A 7,089-nucleotide genomic window follows, 5' to 3' on the forward strand; every position below is an offset into this window, starting at 1 on the left:
GAAAAAAATAAGAAAGAGCAGAAATCAATGAAATTGAGAAAGGAAAGACAGTAGAGAAAAATCAATGAAACTAAAAGCTGGCTTTTTGATAAACCTCTAACCAGACTGACTGAGGAAAAAAGAGAGAAGACAAAAAATTACCTTATATTAAGAATGAAAGAGGAGATATCACTGTAGAAACTACAGGCATTAAGAGGATAATTAGATAATACTACACAAAACTCAATGCCCATACATATGAAAACTTACATAAAATGGACCAATTCTTTGAAATACACTAACTACCAAACTCACCAGAGGTGAAAAAGATAATCCGAGAGGTCTTGCCACTATTAAAGGAATTGAATTTATAGTTAAACATCTTCAAAAAAAATCTCCAGGCCAATGAAGACTTCCTGGAGAATTCTATCAAATATAGAAGAAAACAAACCATGAATTTTTAAAAAATCTCTTCCAGAAAATAGAAGAGGAAGGAACACTTTCCAATTCATTTTATGAGACCAGCATTATCCTGATACCAGAAGCCAGACAAAGACATTACAAGAAAAGAAAACTACAAATCAATATCCTCCATGAACACAGATATGAAAATCCTTAACAAAATATTAGTGAATTGAATCCAACAATATATAAAAAGGATAGGATATAAAAAGGTCGGGTAGGGCTTACTCTGGGAATATAAAGTTCATGCAACATTCAAAAAGCAATTAATGAAATTCGTCATACTAATAGACTAACGAATAAACACACTGCCTGATCATCTCAATAGATAGAGAAAAAACATTTGACAAAGTTTAACATCCATTTATGGTGGAAAAAAAAATCTCAGCAAAATAGAAATAGAAGGAAACGTCCTTAATCCGCTAAAGGGCATCTGGAAAGATATCTAATGTTAAAAGTCTGAATGCTTTCCACCTAAGATTGGGAACAAGAAAAGGATGTTTGCTTTCGCCACTCCTGTTAAATATTGTACTGGAAGTTTTGCCAGCGCAAGAAGGCAGGAAAAAGAAATAAAGGGCATATAGACTGAAAAGGAAGAAATAAAACAATCTCTATTCATTGATGACATGATATGTAAAAAATTCCAAGGGATCTACTAAAATACTCTTAAAACTAATGAGTGATTTTGACAAGGTTGCAGGAAAATGTGCAAAAGAAAATCAAATATCTATATGTTGGGTACCAAAAATTGGAAATACAAAAATTTTTAAATATCATTTATGAGATCATCAAATATGAAATACATAGGGATAAATCCAACAAAAGGTGTGCCAGAGCTGTAGACTGAAAACTGAAAAACAGTGCTGGGAGAAATTAAGGAATACCTAAATAAGTGGAGAAATATACCAGGTTCATAGACTGGAAAATTTAATGCCAAGATGTCAATTTTCTCCGAGTTAGTCTATAGATCCAGTGTATTCCTGAATACAAGCCCGTCATGATTTTTTATAAAAATTGAAAAGCTGATTTAAAAAATCTTATAGACATGCTAAGTACCTAGAATAGTGAAAATAATTTTGAGAAAGAAGGATAAAGTCGGAAGACTTCCACTACCAAATTTCAAGATTTCTAAAGCCACAGGAATTAAGACAATGTGGTCTTGATGACAAGATAGGAAAATAGATGAGGAGAACAAAGAGTCCACAAATAGATCCACGCATGCATAATCAACTGAATTTTGGCAAAGTTGCAGGGCAATTTGGTTGGAAAAGATAGTATTTTCAACATACGGTGCTGGAACAACTGGGTATTATATGCAAAAAGATGAACTTTGATAACACTTTTCCCTATATAAAAAACCCCTCAAAATGAATCATAGATCTAAATGTAAAATGTGAAACTACAAAACTTTTAGAAGAAAACGTAGTAGAAAGTCTTTGTGAATTTCCATTAGGCAAAGATTTTTTAGATACAACACCGACAGCATGATCCATGAAAAAAATTGATAAATTGGACTTAAAATCAAGAACTTCTGCTCTTCAAAGACACTAGTAGAGAATGAAAAGGCAAGCCATATGTTGGGATGATATTTGTAAATAACATATCTGATAAAGGACTTGTATAAGTGTTATGAACTGGATGTTTCTGTCTCCCCTGCAAAATTCATATGTTGAAGCTCTAACCCCCAATGTTACTGTATTTGGAGACACGGCCTGTGAGGAGGGGAGAAGAGACTAGAGCTCTCTTTCTCCACTGTGTGAAGACACAGTGAGAAGGCAGCCAGCTATAAGCCAGGAACAGAGTCCTCATGAAGCTCCAAATCATCCAGCACCTTGATCTTGGACTTCTCAGCCCACAGAACCGTGAGAAATAAATTTTCATTGTTTAAGCCACTCAATCTATGAAATTTTGTTATGACAACCCAAGCAGACCGAGATACCAGGAGAAATAAAGACTTTTGAAACTCAATAATAAGAAAGCAAATGACACAATTAAAAATGGGCAGAAGATTTGAACAAACACTCCACCAAAGAAGATATTTGAATGGCAAATAAGCACAGGGAAAAAGGGTCAACACTATTCGTCATTAGGTAAATTCAGATTAAAACCACACCTATTCGAATACCTAAGATTGAAAAGACTGATTGGAAAGTCAGGGAGCGTTTGGTGAGGATGTGGAGTATCTAGACTTCTCTTACTGTGGATGGGAATGTAAAATGGTGCAACCACTCTGGGGATCAGTTTCGCAGTTTCTTAAAAAGTTAAACATACGCTCACCACATGACCCATCCCTTCCACGCCTAGGTATTTATCCAAGAGAAATAAAAGCACGTGTCCAACTTGGACGTGAATATTCACAGCAACTTTACCTGTAATAGCCAGAGACTATCAACCAATACAATGGAATCCTCAGCTCTAAAAACGAATGAGCCGTGGACACACGCAATAACATGGATAAATCTGAGAATAATCATTCTGAGGGAAAGAGGACCTGTTTATGATTCCATTTACATAAAAGTCTAAAAAATGAAAATGAATTTGAGTTTTCTGGGCCGGGGGCAAGGAGAGGCAGGAAGGAGAGAGTACAAAGGGACGTGAAGAAACTTTTGAGGGTTATAGATAGATTCTTGGTTCTGCTGATGGCTTCATGTGTGTATACATATGCCCAAACTTAGCAAATTGTATACTTTAAGTACATGTGGCTTGTTGTGTATCAATTATACCTGTTTTTATAAAGGTAGTATGAAATAGCTTGAAAAATGAAATAGGTGTAAATCTACCAAAAGACGTGCAGAATCTGTATACTGAAAGGGACAAAACACTAAAAAGAAGGAAATCAAAACACCAAATAATGGAAAGACATACCACGTTCATGGATGAGAAGACTCATTATTGTTAAGATGCCAGTTTTGTCCAAATTGATCTAAAGATGTAATGCAATCCAGATGAAAATCCCAGCAGTGGTTTTTAAAGTATACATATATATAGCTAGACACATGTACAATATGTCTGTGCACACACACGTATGTAAGACTGCATGCATAGAGACAAAGAGAATGATAAAGCAAATGTGTTAAAATGTTAACATTTGGAGAATCTGGGCTAAGAGTAGGTACCATTCTTAAAAATTTTCTGCAACTGAAATTTCCAAATAGATTTTTTAAAAGGGTTTATACTTTATTGCTTTGTCATCTGTTTCTTCTCTTAGGTATTACACATTCTGCAAACACATTGCCTATCATTAAATACTCTCCATCGCTTTTAAAAATTATGTCATAGTCCATAATGGAGGGATGGTGCGAAGTTTATTTAACCCGTCAGCTATTGTTTGACATTTAAGTTTGTTTTTCCAGGAGGTTAATCCTTATTCTTCCCTTCCCTTGTATTCTTGCTGCTTTCAGAATGGGTCAGACCCCGCCCTCTGCTTTCACCCTGGGACTGAGGGAAGCTTTGCATTCTTTGGCCTTCGATAGCAATGCTGGGGACAGGCTGAGCCTAGACCAGGGGTCATCTATCCACTGCATGAAGCCACAGATGGGTTTTGTTTGGCCTGAAGGGCGTTTTTAAGTGTTTGAATTCATTGTCAACATTTAAAAATTAGAAGATTTCACTTGACAATCTGGATTCTTGACTCCCCTTGAAACATCAGATCCGGGAACAATGGGCTCACCTTCCAGCGTGGCTCTCGTGGCTGGAGTTGAGTTTCAGCCACTGTCTGGATGGGGAATCCCTTCTCTGCCAGCCCAGCTGTCTTTACTTACTTGTGTGTTGTCACCTGTATTCACTCAGCCTCACCCAGGGCTCTAAAGGCCCAGATCTGGGAACACCCTCTCTCAAAACAAGAGCTGCTCAGGACTTCTGTTAGAAAGCAGTGGAGGCGAGAGGAAGAAAGCCCTGGGTCTGAACCCAGAAAGATGAATTTTAGTCAACAGAGCCGATCCTGGTTCTAGTTTGCCCATCTGTTAAATGAGTTAGATAGGTGGTTCTTAATTGGGAGATGGGAGGGAGAGTCATAATGACAGGGTACAAGTAAAGGTGGGTCTAGCTTGAAAAAACTCCCTAAATGATTTGACGTCCTCCTCCTTGAGAATGACTGACTGGCTTACCTGTGGAAGATCATCTGCAAATCCAGGTGACAACCATCACAAGAGGTTAAGAGCTCAGGCTCTGGATCTGAATGCCAACTCTACCATTTACTTGCTGTGTGATCTTGGGCAAGTGACTTCACCTCTCTGAGACTGGTTTCTCACATACAACCTGAGAAAGGAGGAAGTCAGGCGACAGTTCCCACTTCAAATCCCACTTTGATATGAAATTAAATCGGATGATATGTATATAGCGCTTAAGATTGCGTAGCACAAAGTAAGGACTCTATATATATCGATTACTTTTACTACCCACTTCCTAAGGTCGTTTTGAGGATTAAATGAGATAATGAGGTAAAGTGCATAGCAAAGAACAGGGTACATAGTCAATGTTCAGGAAATGGTTACTTACGATTATTATCCATAAAAATTCCAAAGGGATACACTGATTTATCCTTGCCAAAAGCGGCGGAGAGAACATGGTGATGATTTGACTGGGCGTGGGCAATAAAAGGCAAGGCACTCACAGAGGTTTGAGTCTGAAGTCTGGAAACTAGGAGGATAGAGAACAAGAAGCAAGGAGCAAGAGGATGGACTCTATTTTAAGCCATAGATTCTCAGACTCAAGTAGAAATCTGGCATACCTTTGGGGCATTAGCTGGAGATCTAGAAGACAGAACCAAGAGTTGCCAATGCCGAGAAAAAAGGATGGATTTGTTGTTGTCATTGTTTTCCTTTTTTTGTGCAAATAAAAATACTGGGAGCTTAAACAAGGAAGGCAGGACTCCGAGCTGGTTAACCTCCGGGTTCACCTGGCATAGGGCCGGCACTGAGCGGTAACCACTAATTCTCTTTGTGGTTTACTGGAAGTGACTTTCCCCTGTCTGAGTCTCAATTTCCTCATCCGTAAAATCAGGAAAAGCAGACCTAGCTCTGAGGGTGTTGTAAGGATTTGAGGTCATGGGTTGGAAATTGCCTGGCTGCAAGTAAATGCATAAATGGGGTCTGGTGTGACAACCCACAACACACCCACCAGAATGGAAAAAAATATTTTAAAGACAGACAGTATCAAGTGTATGCACAAGTGGCGGGACTATATGTAAGCAGTTTGACAGTGTCTGCTAAAGCTCAGCACATACCTGTCCCGTGACCAGCAATTCCACGCTTGAGTATATTCCCGTGTTTCTCAAAGAAATATACCAGAATATTCACAGCACCAGTATAGCCCCAAACTGGGAAATATCCAGTTTCAAGCATATTTACACAACAGAAACCACACATAAATGAAAAGGAAAACTATTCTATTTTTTTTTTAAAGATTGGCACCTGAGCTAACAACTGTTGCCAATTGCCACTTTTTTTTCCTGCTTTTCTTTCTCCCCAAGTCCCCCCAGTACATAGTTGTATGTTTTAGTTGTGGGTCCTCCTAGTTGCAGCATGTGGGACGCCACCTCAACATGGCCTAACGATTGGTTCCGTGGCCGGGCCCAGGATCGGACCCTGGGTCCCTGAAGCTGAGCGCGAGAACTTAGCCACGCAGTCACGGGGTCGGCCGCAAGGAAAACTATTCTTACATGCCGTGTGAATCTCACAGACATATTGTTAAGCAAAAGAAGCCAAATACACAGTACACACTCTATGGGGCCATAGAGAGTTGGAAACAGACAAAAGTAACCCACGCTGTTAGAAATCAGGTAAGTGATAACTTTCAGAGGGAATGGGGGCGGCAGAAAGAGAGCTTGCGCCAAGGCTTCTGCGGGCTGCTAACGTTGGGTTTCTTGAGCTGAGTACTGGTTCCACGTGTGTTCACTTTGTGTAAAGCCGTTGAACTATACAGTAATGATTTGTACACGTCTTGAATAAAAAGTTTACTTAACAAAAACTGTAGCTGGTGTGATGAGCAGCAGTGTATCCTGGGGGCTAGATGCACAGGCTTTGGGGACAGACAGATCTGGGACCCGGTGCCCTGGCCCTCGAGAGTGGCAGTGGCTTGGCCGCTCTGAGCCTGTTTCCTTTCCGTAAAAGAGGGAACGTAGTGTCTGTTAAGATTCAAGAGGTGACGCACGTAAGACTTAAGCACAGGGCCTGGCACAGGTCTGCCTGTCTCCTGCGTGACCCAACTCCTGGCCCCACTGCCTCATTTCCTCCAGCCCCGACGCATGGGTTCTACCTGATTCGCTGCTAATGGTAACGCCGGCTTGGGGCCCCTCACCCTGGGGTGGAGCCCGGTACCGACTGTCACTCTCAGGAGCAGCCAGGGCCTCCCCGTCCCTGCGCGGGGGCCAATCCTCAGGCACAGCCCACGTGGAGACCCCCTAAAACACCTCCTTTGCGGACCCCGGCCCACGGCATCTCCAGCCCTGCCACCGAACGAGTGCGAAGAGCACTTGGCCACCAATCTCTCCCTGACGGATTGGTGAGTTCCTTTGTCAAAAGAGCAATAGGGCAGCGCCGCCCACTGGCGAGAAAACTCCAGCCCGAGGGGGCTGCCCGAGATGGCGCCACTGCGCACGCGCACCGCCCCGGGCCCGCCCGCGCGATACGGAGAGCGCATGAGCGAATC

The sequence above is a fragment of the Equus asinus genome, chromosome 26 (genome assembly GCF_041296235.1).
Source record: "Equus asinus isolate D_3611 breed Donkey chromosome 26, EquAss-T2T_v2, whole genome shotgun sequence".
Classification (NCBI taxonomy): Eukaryota; Metazoa; Chordata; class Mammalia; order Perissodactyla; family Equidae; genus Equus; species Equus asinus.